Source organism: Puma concolor, chromosome C2 (assembly GCF_028749965.1).
Source record: "Puma concolor isolate L17-30 chromosome C2, mPumCon1.1.hap2, whole genome shotgun sequence".
In the NCBI taxonomy this organism is placed as follows: domain Eukaryota; kingdom Metazoa; phylum Chordata; class Mammalia; order Carnivora; family Felidae; genus Puma; species Puma concolor.
In genome coordinates, this window is record NC_141675.1 from 122,308,346 (window position 1) to 122,326,550 (window position 18,205).

At 32.1% G+C, this 18,205-nt stretch overlaps 1 protein-coding gene and 1 pseudogene across 3 annotated transcripts in view; one reads left to right on the forward strand and one right to left on the reverse strand.

Moving 5' to 3' along the window:
* The window catches only part of CADM2 (cell adhesion molecule 2), a 1,074,502-nt gene that overhangs the window by 1,017,573 nt on the left and 38,724 nt on the right, over positions 1-18,205 (reverse strand). The gene's annotated exons all lie outside the window — the stretch shown is intronic.
* LOC112849610 (high mobility group protein B1 pseudogene) lies at positions 302-886 on the forward strand (annotated as a pseudogene).

An 18,205-nucleotide genomic window follows, 5' to 3' on the forward strand; every position in this document is an offset into this window, starting at 1 on the left:
AATTTACTACCTTAATGAAATATCCTCAAAATAAACATTTACATTATACAAATTTAGCCTTTATTTAATAAAAACAATTTCAACCCCTTACTTCTAAAGATTTGACTTCTTGGCTCTCATAAAACCTTAACAATTGTGGGTTATTTTTCTTTTCCTTGAACATAAAATGTTTTGAGGCTGCATCTGGCTCCTGCTCTCACAGCCACTGCAGTAAACTGAAGTCCATAGAGAAGACGCTGGGGCAAGTGAGATGCCAGACAGGCACTCGATGACTCTGCCTCTCTGAGGAAAATAATTAAACATGGGCAAAGGAAATCCTAAGAAGCCAAAAGGCAAAATGTCATCATACACATTCTTTGTGCAAACTTTCCAGGAAGAGCACCCAGATGTTTCAGTCAACTTCTCTGAGTTTTCGAAGGAGTGCTCAGAGAGCTGGAAGACCATGTCTGCTCAAGAGAAAGGAAACTTTGAAGACATGGCAAAGGCAGACAAGGCCCATTATGAAAGAGGATATGAAAACATATCCCACCTAAAGGGGAAACAAAAAACAGAAGTCCTAAGATCCTAATGCACCCAATGTACCCCTTTGGCCTTTTTCTTGTTTTCTTCTGCATATCGCCCCAAAATCAAAGGAGGACGTTCTGGCTTCTCCATTGGTGATGTTGCAAAGAAAATGGGAGAGATGTGGAATAACTCTGCCACAGATGACAAGCAGCCTCACAAAGAAGGCTGCTGAGCTGAAGGTAAAATACGAAAAGGGTATTGCTGCATTTGGAGCTGAAGGAAAGCCTGATGCAGCAAAAAAAAGAGTTGTCAAGGTTGAAAAAAAAAAAACAAGGAAAAGAAAGAAGAGGAGAAAAAGTAGGAAGATGAAGATGATGAATAAGTTGGTTCTAGCTCAGTTCTTTTTTCTTGTCCATAAAGCATTTAACCCCCTGTAACCAACACGTTCCTATTAAAGAAAAAAATTGAAATGTAAGCCTGTGTAAGATTTATTTTTAAACTGTAAGGTATCTTTTTTTTGTATAGTTAGCACACTACCAAATGTGACTTTAGATAGCCCTGTCCTGGTGATATTTTCAGTAGCCACTAACCCTGCCTGGAACAGTGTGGGGGGTGGAAACTGGCATGGAAATTTACACAGGTTCATGTTGGTGCATAGCACGAATTAGTTGTATATTGGGATAGTAGTGTTTTCATATTCAGTTGTCTTTGAGGCAGCTTACAGGAAATAATTGGTGTTCTGTTAACTGAATACCACCCTGCAATGGCAACAACAAAAAAAGTTGCAGCTGTTATGCTGACATTCTGAATGCTTTTAAGTAAATACAATTTTTCTATTAGTGAAAAATAAATAAAATGTTTTAAGGATTTGGCTCTATTTACTCTAGTGTTTCTCAAAATAAGGATTCTAGGTAAGTTTCAATGTCTAAGTGAAGATCAGAAATACAGAATTTTCAATAGCTCTTTAGGCATAACAGTAGTGAGCCACAGGTCATATGAAGATAAAATAGATTCTTCTTCCCAGATTCCTTTCTTGTGTTTTCTTAAACTCAGTTTTTAGATTTGCTACAGGCCAAAGACAGACCGTAAGTTTTTCTTCTCCATGATTCTATGAATCTTGTTATTTATTTTTCTTTCCAGCACTGTTATAGGAATCCTCACAGTGGGTCAGATCATAGAATTTTAAAAAGTCATTTTTAATAAATTTTTATATAAATCAACATTATGATATATCCATCACTATGCCAAAGCTTTATCTTAAAAAATGCTTAGAAAATTAAAAACCACTTTTAATTTAATTTTACCTTAATTTTAATCTTTAAAATCTTGTATTTTTGCTAGTAAAATATAAATGTATAGTATATATCAAAGAAATCAATCTTGGTATATTTTCTCTCCTGCAGCAATGCAGATAATTGGCTACATCAATCTAAATGATGCTATAATACTAGGATTTGATTAATGTCAATATCAGATACTTTACAATTTGTATATATAAAAATAAATTTTAACTAAATTCATTATATGCAATATTGTTTCACGTTTATAAATATAGAATACCTTCTTTAGAAAAAAGACAAACTTTTTGTATTATTTTTATATTTTATGTAAATGCATATAAAATATTTAAATGGCTGAAAGTGAAAATCAAGTGAATCTTTAAGTATTGTAGAATGTTTCATGTGATCACCTAATTTATTTTAAATAAACATAAGTCTCTTGCAGGTTGTAAAAAATATATAAAGATATACATATAAATATTTAATATATATACACATATATGTATATATAAATATTTATAATATACAATAATATATAATATAATATATAAATATTTATAAATATGAATATTTACTATATATACATATATACATATACATTTAAATTTCACATATGCTCTTTTGTATTGTGAATAATGAAAATTTTAGGCAGCTGAAAAAATTAATTGATGATAATAACGATTTTAGAAATAAATGCTAAACCATATTAGGTAAAAAAAAAAAGCCTTGCAAAGAGTTAAACACTGAGTAAAGAAACTAGAAAAGCCTTCATGTTTACTACAGGAAATATACCATTAATGTTGTCGGAGCCCAAGTACATATTAACCACCATCATTTCTAAACGTTGACTATAACAAAGATAGATGTAACAATGTCTTCATGCTTTGCATCCAAACTACGCATAATTAAGTCATGGCTGAAAAATGATTTTTGCTTTTCTCCCGTTAAAAGATAAAGAAAAACATACTTTTCGCCATTATATGTCAATGGCTAAACTTGTCTTTTTAGTAGAGTTTAAGACAAGAGTCAAATCAATAATTTAATCTTTTACAGCTGAATATACTCTACATGTAAACAGTATTTCCACTCAAAACAAGCATGTGATGGGCTTCCATACATTTAAAATTCTCTGCGCTCCTTCTCTGATAGAAGATTACTAAATTTTACTTAATCTTTGGAGAACAAAAATAATGCTTATTTTTGTCTGTTTGTTTTTTGTATATCTTACTTCCAAAATACATTACTACATTCTGCAACAGACTACATGGAATTCATATGTTCATTATTGTTTTAGGTTATATAATTATTTCTGATGTTATATGTGATTTCACACTCAAGAACCTTAATCTTATCCATAATTAATTCTGAAGTGTGTGCCATAAAATCTTCCATCAAAATCTTCCATCAAAATCCTTCCTGTAAGCGAACGATAGATGGAACCTCACCTCAATAATTTAAAAATATACTATTTGAATAAAACATCCTGCTAACTGGTGCAGGGAACAAAGAGATAAATAGACATATACAACCTTATGAACTACAATGACACATGAATCAAATAGATTGGTAACTATACCAATTGCAGGTAAGAATAGTAATGCCAAAAGTGGCATAAGCAGTGTGATTTTGGAAAATTGAAGATGAAAATGTTTCAGGAAGCTTACAGAAAATCCCCAACATTTTTGCAATGTCCATAATAATATGAATTAGCTAGTATATTTAGGAAGAAAGAAATTATCAACTATTTAAAACACGTATGGCAGTCTTTAAATTCTGCCACAGGAAGGGAAAAACAAAAATAAGTCAAAGTCAACCCTAAGCAAGGAGACTTTCAGGTATATAAAGATTTTTTTTTCTTTTTATCCTCAAGGCAAATTTAATACCAAGAATTGATAGCATTCTAAGTGCTTGGAATCAGGAGGTACATTATTTTACTTCACCTTCACTGTCAGTAATAGAATCATGGAATATTAGTGGTAGAAGTACTCTTATAACTTAACATAATTTGAGGTGGCTTCAGTTCTTCTGTTCATTTCATAGTGCGGACACCTGTGTATAATAAAATGCAGAAGGTTGGGATTCCTGGATTATGCATTCTATTTACTGTATCAAGCATCCTGTTAAGTTTCCATTTTCTTGTTGTTTTATTAGGTTAGTTTAACCTCATTTTTGTGCTACCTTCATATGTTTTGTAACCTATATTCTTTTATATGTAAATTTTAGTAAATTTACAACTCTCATGTGATAATATATTGGGATGTTGGGCTGTTTCAACAAATTCTACTCATTATTCAACTTTCACTAATACCTAAAACTCTTTAGTGATCTTTACATTTTAAAGAAAGTTTTCAATTATTTTCTTCAAAATCCCTGTTGGGACACCTTCTATTTACCAACATGATGAGGGGTTCTCATAAGAAAAATGAAACTCTAAGTTAGTTTTCTTTTGTTAAGGGTCAACAACTCATTCTATGACTTTTGGAGGGTTGAGATAATGAATATAGTATCTTTTAATGTTGTTTATCTGATAATGAATTTTATACTTAAATTAGAATAAGATATTACCAAGGCCTGAGAATTGGTATTTAAATAAGTGATGGGTATTAAGGAGTGCACTTGTTGTGATGACCACTGCGTGTTGTATATAAGTGTTGAATTTCTACACCTCAAACTAATATTACACTTTAGGTCAACTAACAGGAATTCTAAATATAAACTAAAAAATGAAATAAATGACGTGATTGGAATCAATATCATCTGGCCTTGTCTTCTTATTTTACACATGAAGATCAGAGTGGTTAAGTGAATTACCCAAAGCTACACATTTAGGTAGTTATAATTCTGGAATTACAACATTGGACTTCTGACTTCCTCTTGAACTATGACTTCAGTAGTTCCCCCATTCAGATAAAATCTATCTTCCACTCAGATGGCATCACTCACAGATAATTATTATATATTGCTCTCTAGTAATCTTTTGAAGCCACTTCCATCTCTAGTTGTCTGAGTCGGGGAGGGATTAAAAATATCAGACTAGAGAAGACCTATATACTGGAAGAAATGACAAACCTTAGGAGAGAAAGTTTAGGCCCACTTATTCTCAATCTCTCTGTGCAGTCTACAATCTGAGTTAAATGTTTGTGACATCTACTTTGATTTAGTCATGCAGATACACTAGAAATGTTTATACAAGCAATGGAAGCTACAACTATGGGCATCCCAACAATGAATTTCACCAACTTCATATTATCTTTTCCCCTAATCATGGTTACTACCTTCCTTGCTCCTTTCTTTGCTACCCTTTATCTGAAATGCAGACTAAAATTCTCATTTGCTGTACCTCATTCAGGTTCATCTCCACTCTACAAGTACAGAGATGGAAAATGTGAGCCTAAGCCTACTTTTCTTGGTACCTTAAAAAAATGACATATGTACAAGGACATAAGACACTTTCTGTATATTAAAAAATATGCTTTAATTGTCTTTAATTCTTTGTTTCCCTTTTCAACTCTTGAAGTCAATTAATTATTTCTCTTTTTGTTATTATGTATGTCCTCTTTTTTCTTTTCCCTTTGATTTCTACATCTGTCTCTTCTCTGCTGCTACTTACCTATAGTTTTTTGTTGTTGTTTCTTTTTCTCATCGATATAATGAAAACTACACTTTCAACACTTCCCAGTGAAGTTTAAAACCTTGTCAGGCAATAAGACTAGAATAATTAGGCCCAGTATGCAGCTGAGTAAGAAGCATCCTTATAATTAGAACCAAATATGGAAAGCTAAATGTAAAATAGAAGATAATTCAACATCCAACTGAAAATTGAATGAGTGTATTGTGATCATGGTATCAGATGAGACCATATGTGACTGCGAATAAAGTGGATATGCTCGGATATGCTTTTCTTTCACATCTAAATTTTCAAAATAAAATAAAAAAATCATATATATATAATTTTATAATAAATATAAGAAGTAATAGAAACATTCACACATGAATAATTTTGGTAGGAACTAGCTATGTGGTCTCTTATCTCATTACATCATTTGAAAATTAACAGAAGTAAATTTTGGAATTGGTACCCTCTGCACACATACTTTGTATGCACTAATGACAGCATCTTAGATACCTGAACCAGCTGATCTCAGAGACATGGATTCTTGCTAGATTCATTCCTTTCAGACAGCTATATAGAAATATTTATCCATTCTGAAATCTCCTGGAATATCCAACCCTACTTTCAAATTCGCAGAAATTCTGCATTTCCATTAGCTCATGTGACAAAGCCAGCTAGACGAGTGACTGCCATCATGCCCTTCCATTTCAGTTCTTACCATAAGTGTTTTCCTAACACAGAGCTGTCATATCACTCACTTGCTTTTAACAGTATTGATGGCAAGTCAATAAACACCAAATTTGTTAGTATTGCATGAGACACCAACAAAATGGCCAGCCTCACTTCTAGCTGCACGTGCTAAGTTCCATCATATTTAGGAATTTTATGGTATTTTTTGAGTTTGTATTCAGGGCTTTACACTTGCTGCTATTTATTTTCTCTAACTAGCTAATTCTACACATTATTTTAGTATGTCACATTCTGTGTAAAGCATTCCCTCAGAGAGATTTAAACTCTACATCCTTTAAACACTTCCATTCTACTACTATCACATTCAAATTAATAAATTTCTTTATATGTTCCTATATATTGTTAATGAACTTTGGACATTGGCCCATATGTGGCCCTCTGTTTTTGTAAATAAAGTTTTGTATTATCTTAGTTGTACACATTTGTTTACATATTATCTATGGATGCTTTTGTACAAAAGTGGAGATATTGAATAGCTGCCACAGAAACTATAATATATAATAGAATCCTAAAGTATTCACTATCTGTTCCTGTTCAGGAAAAGCTTACTGACCGCTGCACTAGATTTGGACATTCTTAAATAAGATATACTGTGCCACACACTAATCTTTCTGTATTCATAAGCTTTCAAAGCACCTGAGTAGGGGATACAAATATTGTTAAATGAATGGTTTTTTCTTGATCTTTTCCCATATTTCTTAGTATTTTATTTATAGCTCCTCTCACAAAAGAGGTATTGTCATGAAGAAATTGAATGATTCTAGTATTCCAATGTAGAGTTAGCACTAATTACATGCACAATAAATATGTGGAAATAATTAATTTGATTAAACTTGCAAATCTAAGCAACATGTTATTGGACACTAATTGGCAGATGGAATACTTTATGGGATACTTGATGCAAGGATGTATGATGGCCAAGATGCAGTAAGAGAAATCAGGTTGCTAATTTCAGAAACACTAGGGGACGTGCATATTTAAACAGAGGAGACAAAGTGAAATCATGGCATGGGTGACTTCCTTTTTATATTTTATCTTTTTAATATTTTTAGTATTATAACAGGTTCTTTACAATTATTAAACATCCTCAAAACTAACTTTGAAATGTAGTGGAGAAGATAAGATTAAGTATCTCAGTGTACACATATTAGCGTGGCACTCAGTAAATATTATTTTTATCCTCCACAAAGGTTAATTGAACCAGGGATAACCAAATCAGGCATGTATTTCCATCCTTGACCATGTTCCTGGCATTTATTATGAAGACACATCCAGAGATCTAGGTATAGGAATTGCCTTTTAAAAACTTAGACTTCAAGAAATTTCATTTTTTCTCCAAACTAGAATAAGTCATATATTTAATTGCAATGCAAAGAAAAACATTTCCTACCTTACCTTATGTACTTTTTCACATACCACTAGAAAGAAACTAAAGAAATAAGAAACTCTTTTTTCTCCAGGTTTGCAGACATTCTGTCTGACAGTGAATGTGATCTAAGGTTGTGTGGCTCAAAAGCCAATGTAGTTGCCAAAGTGCTTTCCCCACTGGGCACACACAAAATATGCTCTTTGATTATAATCTTCATCCCTCTTTTCAAGACTTGTTTCTGTTCATAACTCTTTGGGACTTAGAGTCAATTCAAGTTTGTTTTCAAGCAAAGAATATTCCTTAAAGCTGCAAGCAAGGTTGATCTGCTGGCTGCTTCGATTTCACAGTTTTCCAGCTATGCCACATTGTTTGCATGTGTGTTTCAGTAAAGTCTTAAAAGCATTTCTTTTCCTGTGATTGTTTGCAATTACTTCTGCTGGCCATATATCTATACATAGTAGTAGGAGAGCATTCTCTTTGGTATGTATTAAATGAGCTGCAATTAAAATTAATATTAGACTCCTACTCAGTTAAAAATCCCAGAAGAAAAGAATTTAATGGTAAAATCATAATTGTATTCCATTTTAAGTTGAAAAATTAAAAAAAAATATTGCTAAACCACTCAGAGTTTGTATTTGAAAAACAGAACCTACAATTCCATTAAGAAACAGGAATATAACAGTAGCATCCACAACAAAGACCTAATCCAAATCAGTTCAATGAATGTCAGACATGTATATACTTTTTAAAAAACTACCATATTTAAAAAAATACATATTTTATTTAAGAAAAACTACTATATATATATATTTTTTTTTAAACTACATATTTTATTAAAATTTAGAACCATCTGCTTTTTGGTAAAATAACTCATGTTATGTATGCCATCTCTGGAATTCACATTCATAGACAATGCTACTGGTTCATCATCATGAATGCATAAAATGCTGTTATTCTAATTGCCTAAGTGGATTTGTCCTGTGTTATCTCCATCTGATTTGCTCTTCTTGTCTGTGACCCATGGTATGACTAATTACATAAAAAAAGAGAACAAAGGGAAAAAATTCCCAGTTTATGTAATAAAGTGAAAGGTCTACTCTGTCCATTGAATGTACTGAAGTTAAAGTATTGTGGTTTTAATTCTATTAGCCATGATCCAAGAGGCAGACTACAGCCAGGGACCCATCTGCCTCTTTTTGTAAATAAAGTTTTATTGGAACACAGCCACATCCATTCATTTACATTTGTATGTGGCTGCTTTCCAGCTACAACAGCAGTGTTGAGTAGCTTCAACAGAGACTGTAAGGCCAGGAAGCCTAAATATTTACTAAAAGCCTTTAAAAAGTTTTCCAACTGCTTCTCTAGAGTATTAGAATCTGAGATAGTGGTCTCAAATCAGGAGTTCTGCAATGTTTTATTACCAAGAGCACTCAAACTGAGAAGTAAGGGTAATCCAGATATTTATTCCAGGGGCTATAAATTTACTGCTGACATGAAATAATTAGCAGGACATAGGCTGATATGTTTTTTGACCTTCTGACCAGAGCACTCACCTGCTCACTGGCCACCTCAACTTGGACATACCAAGTTACCAAGTTATTTTACTTGTCCCAGACATTACTCTTAACCATCCTCTAGTCAGCACTCCAAATTGCTTCCAGGGAAAGATTTAAAAAACAAAATTGACCACATATGCCTTAGAATTACTTAAAATCTGTAAGCACCACTTCACATTCTTTGAAATAAAATCAAGCTACTTACAATGGCTTAAGATCCATGAAATGGATCAAATCCTGGATCAAACTAATTGATAAACTGGCTACCTGAAATTTGTTTCTTGCTTCATGGCCTTCAAATAGTTGCCCATTTGCTCAACCTTGGCCCTGCTAAAGATGACTCATTCAAAGCGCCAGCTGAGAAAAGGTCCTTAATTTACCTTGATGCCTTATCTAGATTAGGCATTTCACATTTAGTCTTAATGTGTTTATCCTTATCATGGCAGTATGACTTTACATTGGAATTGCTCTGTTTATTTTTCTCAATGACTTATTTAAGGATAAGTTTCTTGAGGACAGAACCTTATTATATTGAATGAACAAAGAGTACTGAGTCTGCTCTGGTGAGACATAACAGCCTAGCAGAAAATAATTCTAGAAAGGATGTGTACAATGAGAAAAGGCTCTTTGTGTGATATGTATGTTAATTACCAAAAGAATCTTTGCTTCCCTTCCTTCCTCTACAACCAGAACTCTAAATACCTTGGACAATTTTTTGAAAAAAAAAAAAATGTTTTTTGGATAAAGAACAATGACCAACTTAAAAAAAAATCCTAACTTCTTCATATTGTCAGCAATGAATAATTTAATTATGTCAGATATCATGTTACCACAACCCTATTTTGTAGAAGAAGGGCCACTGGCAACTTAACTCTTTCTTTAAAAGTTTATGAACTAGGGGTGCCTGGATGGCTCAGTTGGTTAAACATCCAAATCTTGGTTTTGGCTCAGGTCACGATCTCACCATTTGTGAGTTCGAGCCCCCAAATTGTGGTCTGTACTGACAGTGCGAGACCTGCTTGGGATTCTTTCTTTGCCCCTCCCCTGCTCTCTCTCTCTCTCTCTCTCTCTCTCTCTTTCAAAAATAAATAAATAAAATCTTTAAAAATTTCTTAATGTTAAAAAATTTTTTAAAAAGTTTATGAACTGAAATATTATTTTATCCTACATGCAAATATTATTAATATGGATACCATAGACCTCTACTTTTACAACCTAGAATGTATAATTACCATTTACACATTCAAATTAGCTCATTATCTACATTTTACAGATGAGGAAACCTAGATACACAAGTAAATTAAACCATCGATTTTAAGGCTATAAGGTAAGTAATAAAATTTTAAATGCATAAATTCCCATCTCCTTTCCAGGGCTAATGCTTAAAATTAGGATTTTAGGTATATTTTCTTTACTAAGTTTTCAACATAAGGTAAGAGCTATTTGTATAATAATAGACCAGGAACTCCTTGGGAGTCCTTTATTATTGCAGAATACCATGTAAGAAATATATACATCATAGCAGAAAAATCACAAAAAACATTTTTTTTTAGTCTAAGTCACATTTGTAACAGACTGGTAACAATAAAACTTGCTAATTGTAATGGCCTAACAGATTGCAACAAAGGAGTATACTTCCAAAAATAGATTCCATTTTGTTGTCTGATCCTTACCTTTCACCAAATATGGTGAATTCATTATCTTAGCCATTTAGTATTTCCAATGCTTCCAGTCACTTTTCTAGCTATTCCACAAAACTTCTAGCCCCATAAGTTGTAAAACCTTTGAAAAAAAGAAACTCATCTTTGGAAATAAAAACAGCAACAATAGATCATAGTGAAAAATACATGAACAATCTAAAGCAGGTTTTCCTTTAACTCTTAGAAATTATACCATTCTGTAAATATACTGATAATAAAATTCAGAATGGGACTAAATCATTTTAATGAAAAATTAGAACACCCTTTTTAATATTTGGCACTTTTACTTCTAGCCACCAAAAATTGTGGGTAATAGGTACATCTTTCTTGTGATAAAGTTTCTCAAAGGAAAGCCATGTAAAAGGCATTTCTTAGAAATTCTGCTAAACAATTTTGCACAAAGACACTTTAAACTTTAATATGTTCACTGGCTTAGTTGTTAGAAAGCCAAAGTTGTAAAGAAATAAAAAGCAAAGACCAAAAATGGGAAGTATATACTCTAGCAAATTGTTCTGTAAATAACCTGTAGTTCCAGAAAAACAGAATTTTTTAACAGATATATGAAAATTGGTCAGTCTATGCTTCTTTTGAATAAATCAATATGCTTTTACAATATGTTTGCTTTTGATTGTGGTGGGCAATAAAGTGAAACAGATTCTAATGCTGATCTTTGTAACACTGACTTTAACAAGATCAAGAGTCTAGGAAATTCCTTTTTGCTGCCACTCACTGACAGAAATGTATATAATAGTGCACAGCAGGAGGTGCAACCTTGAAAAACACCAAGGAGCATAACAGTAAGGTACCACAGAAATAAAGAAGTATCTCTGGGGAAAGAATAAAATACATAGATAGCAGAGACAGAGGAAAAAGAGGCAAAGAAATGGCCAAAAAAGATATTATTGATATAGAAAATAATTGGAATAAAAGTTCACCAGAAATATTTATAAATGAAATTAGATTAATATAAATACCATATTCAGCAAAGCATGCTAAGGAAAAAGAATTTATGATCCTAACAACAGAGTATATGATCCTAACAACAGAGTATATAGTCATAATGCAGAATAACATTTAAAAGGCATTGATTTATCTAATAAATACTTATTTATCAAAAAGTCACCCCAACTTTTCTTGGCTAGATTGAAGTATCAGGAAAATATTTAGCAGTTTTTATTCAACTGAATGTTTCTGCAGATGTTTATCAGATATTTAAAGGCATTTAACGATTTCAAATTGGGGTATGTATGTCTAGGATAGGGTAGGTGCTATAGACTGAATGATTTGTCTTCCTAAAATTTATGTTTTGAAATTTAATGCCCAAAGTGATAGCATTGCAAATGGAGCCTTTAGGAGGTGAGTAGATCATCAGGGTAGAACCCTCATGAATGGGATTAATGCCTATATAAAAGAGACCTCAGAGAGATTCCTGGCCCTTTCCACCACGTGAGGTTATAGTGAGAAGGCCATGTATGAACCAGAATGCAGGACTTTACCTACTGGACACTGAATCTGTCAATTCCATTATCTTGGACTTCACAGCTGCCAGGACTATGAGAAATAAAATTTTGTTGGTTTTAAGCCATGCAGTCTATGGTATTTTTGTTGTAGGAGCCTTCATGGACTAAGATAATGGGATGGAGAATATTTAAGATTTTTTTTTAATTTCACATAAAATAGTGTTCAAAGGGAAAAATAGCTCAGTTTTCAAAGTTAGTTAACACTTAACATTAAATATTAAAGTTATTTAATATTCCTTTTCTCTATCAAGCTATCAGCATCAACTAGTTCGTTCTAGAAGTTGTCATGCTTTTAATCATATGGGTCTTATCTCATTTGTCTTTAATACATCTCTGTAAAAAAAAAAAATAGTTACCATTCACAGCTGTAGAGTTATGGAAAGAGTCATTCAGATTAACAAATGACCATCTTTCTGTGAGCAAAGAAAACTTGCTCTCTTGATCTTTGGAACTATTATTACCTTTATTTTCCTATTTATTATTATCTTAAATAAAATGAGCTTGTCAAAAAACAAGTTAACATATTTTAGGTATTATAAGTTGTTACATGTATGCCCCAAGAGATAGAGGATAGATAGGTATATAGATAGATATATAATATACAAATAAAATTAGGAAAAGATAACATTAAATATTGAAAAATAGGGTTACAGATAAAATAATTTTTGGTATAAAGTCAAAAACAGATATCTAAAAAAATGTTGAGTAAGACAAAAGAAATCAAAGACTTAAATGAGTAGAGAAAGGAGGCAAAGAAACAGAAAGAATGTCAAATGGCCAATTATGAGACATAGAAATCCAAATAAATTACCCTAAAGAGTTATATCTTTATCTACCTCAATGTGTCTGTTAAAAGTACAAGTACAGATTAAGTTATCTATATTAATATGATTGTAACAATAAGAAACTCCACAATGTTTATTTTGTAAAGTAGAGACTTAATTGATCATGAAGTTAGCACAATCATATGAAGTTAATACTTTGTAAGACCAAATTTCATCGGTAAGTTTCATCATTTACTTTGTTTTCCAATTGGTAATGTCCCCAGAATGACAAAAACAATTAGTAAAAAGCATCTATCTATCTACATATATATATATATATATATATATGAATATGTATGTATGAACACACACACACACAACTACCTTTGTGGGTATGTTTTCAAAAAAGCATTTGGACCAAGCAAATGAAGATAGAAAAAGTGAATTTGTATCAGTAAATTTAAAATTTATATGTAGAATATTGAACCAATATGTGTATTTAATTATTATATAAGCTTTTACAACTTTGTACTTGAGTGTCCTATTCAGCTTTTATGTTTTTATTCAACAATTAGAATGAAGGCATAAAAAACAAAACAAGTATTAAGAAGTCATCTTAAGAGATTTCACTTAAAATATATCAGCATAGTAGCAAGGTTGATTTTACAATTTTGTTTTATGTGAAAAAAGGAAAGGACGGCTTGTCTATAGCTTTAAAAGATGAGAAATAGAATCAACTAATACAGGTTACATTAAAAGAGCTAAGAGTCATAATCTGCTTGTGAATTTATAGTGTCCCAATCATGGTAAATGTTAAAGTCTAAATTTTATGTTAACTTTTCAGAGATAGTTTACAGAAAATTCCGTGTTCTATACTTTAGGAATTTTAACCCAGTTGATCCTAAGATTTCTTCCATCTTAAAAATTTTATAATTATTTCCCAGAATTAAGAGGAAGCTCCATTAGATACACATTTCAAAATCATTCTGCTTGTCAACATAAGGCACAGTCTATCCTCATTATTCCCAGATTTCATAATTTGCAAATTTGCCCACTCACTAATATTTATTTGTAACCCTAAAATTAAGACTTTCAATTTTAAAATCTTTGGGGTCATGTGCTAATATATGTAGAGCAGCACAAAAATTCGGTCGTCCGATGCACACATTCCCAGTTGAGGTTAAAAAAGACGACACTCTGCTTTCTTATTTTAGCTTCATACCCTAAAAAAGTGTCCCTTTCAAGGTCTATTTGTGGCCCATTTTTGCATTTCTGTACTTTATGTTGATGATTTTGTTCTTTAAAATGACTCTAAGCATAGTGCTGAAGTGCTGTCTACAGTTCCTAAGCACAAGAAGGCCATGATGTGCCTTAGGGAGAAAATACATGTGTTAGATAAGCTTCATTCAGTCATGAGCTAGAGTGCTCTTGGCCATGAGTTCAATGCTAATGAATGTTAATGAATCAACAATATATACTAAATACGGTGTCTTCAAACAGAAACACACATAAACAAAATTATATATTGATCCATTGACAAAAATGTTGTGACAAAAGGCCCACAGAAATCTACCCCTGTATTTTTCCAATAAGAGAGAGTTCAATATTTGCTAAATCAATGTTTCAGAGACTTTATAGAACACAACCACTGCACATAATGAGAATAGACTGTATTTCCTTACATTAAGCTAATGCTGGATAATATAAACCTCTCCAAAAAGTGTTTGCATTTAGGAAGTGGAAAGGATCTAGGTTCAAATTAGCTTTACAAATGAATACCTTATGGCTTGATATTCTTACTGCATTCTTTGTGAATCAGTGATAAATGGAATCATGTTTAAGGAAGGTTTTCTCGCTCTATGCTGAAAATCTTGCCCTTTTCCAAATACACATATTAACTTTCTATATCGCATCCTTACTCTCAGATTATGAGACCAAAATATCCGGGGGACTACCAAGAGACAATGTTGTATGTAGTATATAAAGTACGTTTTAAGGATTTACTTCTGTACAGTGAAAGCTATAACTAGCAGTCAGCCAGGTGGCTATTTATTAGTGCCAAATTGAAATCAGCAAATCTGAGCCTCTGGCTGCCTGCCCCTGATCACAGAGGAACACATGCACTGCTCTGTGTCTGTTCCTGGAAACCTCCAAGCCAAACTGTGTGAGGCTGTTATGAAGCCTGAGACATTCGGAGTTGCTAAACAATTGTTAGCACTAGTTGCAATACTCCAAACTTACTGTAAATATTTACAAAGCTGCAACTTAGTCAAATCCACACTCTTGCTCAATTATATACAATATTAAAAAACTAAATTTCACAGTTTGCATTTTGATTAACAGTGGAATAATTTCTTAGTAATTTCTTACTTACTTAGTTCCTCAGTATCTGTCTCTTATCATTACATGTTTACCTTCAGTCCTATATATTTCAGCCATTAAAAATGAGACATCAGGATCTTAAAATTTAGTGGGGCTTATTGGTTCCAGAAAACATATTTTCTGTATTAAAATGGGCAACAAGGCCTTTTATAAATTTAAGCTAGAGGTATAAAGTATGGATACAAGATTATCTTTAAGTTTATAAAGATATTCTAATGGAAAGAGAACTCCTGGAAGATCATGTTATGTGACCAGTTATCACAACATAATTTCCTTCATTTGATTATCTGAGCCTCATAAAAAATAGCTTATTGTACCTCAAGTAGATTCAAAATGAACTTTCATGGACAACAACAAATAAAGAAGGCTCAGATTTGATTTTTGTTGTGAAATCTACATACTGCCTTTTTATATCATGAACAAATTAAGAAGATATAGCCCACTTGCAAAGACACAGAGCACAAGAGAATCAAGTAAAATGCCTGTTTGCAATTTTACATGGGAAAAATTAACTTCACAGTCAAATAACAAGAGGTTCATCAGGATGACAAACCAAGGAAATGAGTTTCAGTGTAGTCTTCCCTTAACGGTCAGCAATAGCTTTCTCATATCAAGAGTGCCACTATCTTTAGCCGTTGCTTGGATTATTATCAAATGAAAGTGAACCTAGGATCACCCATTTCATTATTATCTAAGAGAACCATTTTTTTTATTTCAATATATCAAAATAGAAAAAAAGTTTTGTACGTTCATAAGTAAAATAAATTTGATCACATGTAAAACCACAAAAAGATAAATAGCACAAATAAAAATTAATAACCTGCAGATACTTACAAATAATATATAAAATGAATAAAAAATCAAAACAACATACAGAAAATAAAAACTATTTAAATAATTTTTACATTATCTTTTTTCTTTTCTTACGAGTAGCCAATATTTTTCCCAAAACTCACAAAAAATGAGACAGGTTGATATATTCTATGTTGTAAAATTCTTTAGCTTTCAAGTAAAAATTAAAAGGAAGTAGACAATTCTTTATGATTCAGATAATATAGGAACTAGTGAAAAAATAAATCCCAAATTAAGATATTTGTTAACTCATTAGTGAGATGTAGGGTCACTCTCATGCACAAATATATCACATGAATCTTGGGATGATAATGCGAGTGACACCATTTAACAGAGTAGATGATTCCAACATGAGTACATATGTCTCAACATAGTACAAGATGTGGAAATCTATCCCAGGAAGCAGTAAAATACTTTCAAGTTTCTTGAACAATAAGAGAAAATAAATGACATGAAGCGTCTTCAAATAGTGTTGAGGCAAAGAAAATATTAAAATGCTATTTTGAAAGTTTGATTCCAGGACAGAGTTCTGCTAAATACTTAGAATCCTGCTGTGACCCTAATGATGTTTATTGCATCTTACTATCTGCAGGAGATGTAGGGGTTGAAAAACAGCTATTTTCATGTCTTCCAATAAGAGTATCATCTAGGGGTGCCTGGGCAGCTCAGTTGGCTGAGACTCTTGATTTCAGCTCTTAAGGTCATGAGCTGTGAGATGGATCAGCACAGAGCCTGCTTGGGATTCTCTTTCTCTCTCTCTCTCTCTCTCTCTCTCTCTCTCTCTCTCTGTGTGTGTGTGTGTGTCTCTCTCCATCTCTCTCTAAGAAACAAATAAACTTTAAAAAGAGTATCCTCTAAACATTTTCTGGAAACTTACTGTCCCCACTCTTTTCTTTCTAATTCAATTAATTCAATCTATTTATAAGGAATCCTTAAGTACCATAGGTTTATCCAAACTTATTGAGTAAAACTGATCCGAAGGATATCATTAGAGTCTTTTTAAAAATATTTAATCCTTGTGTTTTGTTTCTAATTGAAGTATAGCTGACATATAATATTTTGTCATTGGAGTGTTTAATGATGTTGATTTAAATGTTCATTTAGAAGACAGTGATTAGACAAGTAGGTGATATTCCAAAAGTCTGAGACAAAGAAAAGAGAAAGTATGGGGGTAATGTGCCTTCTATATAAAATACAAAGGATATAAACATGAATAAACTACACAAGTCATGATTTTAATGAAAAAGAGAAAATTCACAATAATTTGCACAATTAAAGCCATTGAATGAGTAACCTGGCTTTTTAAAATATATAAAAAAGTAAAGCAATGTAAAGAACAAGATAAAGCTGCTAAAAATACAGGTTTCCCCCCACCCCCCCCGTCAGTCTAATTAAGATCAATACAGAATAGTTGATAAGATATACTATATTACAGCCATTTTTACAAAGCAAATTTTAAAAAAGCAAAACAAAGATTATGGGAATTAAGCACATGGATATTTATGAGTCACATCATTGTTTCCTCATAACCATACTTTAAGCATTAATGTGGCAATTTAATTTAATATTTAAAATCTATTATTTGCTACTACCCTACTCCAATGAAAACAAGTGTCACACCCAATTTATATTTCAAGTACAAAGATGCTTAACTTTTCAGCAAACTGTGTAATACTTTTTAATTTAAATAAATGTGGTGTTATTCATATTACCTTGCGTACAAAGTAAACAATACCAGCAGGGAACAGAGCTGGGAAGTTAGATGTGTCGGGTTTTACTTGAGCTGAAAGATCCTTTACATACATCTGCTCAAATCTCTAATAATAAACAGAGAAAATAGGTTGCAGTGTCTCTCTGGTTACTTGAGTTTTATCAGTTTTCCCAATTCCCTTCCTGAGAACCGATAGGCATGGAA